The sequence below is a fragment of the Bison bison genome, unplaced genomic scaffold, assembly GCF_000754665.1.
Source record: "Bison bison bison isolate TAMUID 2011002044 unplaced genomic scaffold, Bison_UMD1.0 scf7180017864370, whole genome shotgun sequence".
Classification (NCBI taxonomy): Eukaryota; Metazoa; Chordata; class Mammalia; order Artiodactyla; family Bovidae; genus Bison; species Bison bison.
The window spans coordinates 11,832,715-11,833,764 of NW_011494942.1; the positions used below are offsets into that span (position 1 = coordinate 11,832,715).

Sequence of the window (1,050 nt, forward strand, 5' to 3'; positions counted from 1 at the left end):
CCCGGCAATCTTGATTCCAGCTTGTGCTTCTTCCAGCCCAGCATTTCTCATGATGTACTCTGCGTATAAATTAAATAAGCAGGGTGACAATATACAGCCTTGATGTACACCTTTTCTTATTTGGAACCAGTCTGTTGTTCCATGTCCAGTTCTAACTGTTGCTTCCTGACCTGCATACAAATTTCTCAAGAGGCAAGTCAGGTGGTCTGGTATGCCCATCTCTTTCAGAATTTTCCACAGTTTATCATTATCCACACAGTCAAAGGCTTTGGCATAGTCAATTAAGCAGAAATAGATGTTTTTCTGGAACTCTCTTGCTTTTTCGATGATCCAGCAGATGTTGGCAATTTGATCTCTGGTTCCTCCACCTTTTCTAAAGCCATCTTGAACATCTGGAAGTTCACAGTTCACGTATTGCTGAAGCCTGGCTTGGAGAATTTTAAGTGTTACTTTACTAGTGTGTGAGATGAGTGCAATTGTGGGGTAGTTTGAGCATTCTTTGGCACTGCCTTTCTTTGGGATTGGAATGAAAACTGACCTTATCACCATATCTCAAATAGAAAAGAAACTCTTAGAGAGGAGAAGTACCTTGCCTAAATTAATAAAAAGTGGTCAATCCAGAATTGGAACATATGCTGCTGCTGCCGCCAGGTTGCTTCAGTCGTGTCCGACTCTGTGCGACCCCATAGACGGCAGCCCACCAGGCTCCCCCATCCCTGGGATTCTCCAGGCAAGAACACTGGAGTGGGTTGCCATTGCCTTCTCCAATGCATGGAAGTGAAAAGTGAAAGTCAAGTCGCTCAGTCGTGTCCAACTCTTCGTGACCCCATGGACTGCAGCCTACCAGGCTCCTCCGTCCATGGGATTTTCCAGGCAAGAGTCCTGGAGTGGGGTGCCACTGCCTTCTCTGGTACATAGGCACTCTGACTCAAAAGCACATGCTCTCTTGCCCACTGTACTGTACTGCCTCTGTAATGGCTTTGCACCCATTGCCTCTTTGGCGTGACCCTGCATGTACCCATTCTCTGCATTTTTCTATTGCCCTGCTAT

The 1,050-nt window shown here is 46.2% G+C and overlaps 1 protein-coding gene across 1 annotated transcript in view; it reads right to left on the bottom strand.

The window, feature by feature from the left end:
• ITPR2 (inositol 1,4,5-trisphosphate receptor, type 2) overlaps positions 1 to 1,050 on the bottom strand; it is a 586,895-nt gene that overhangs the window by 385,670 nt on the left and 200,175 nt on the right. The gene's annotated exons all lie outside the window — the stretch shown is intronic.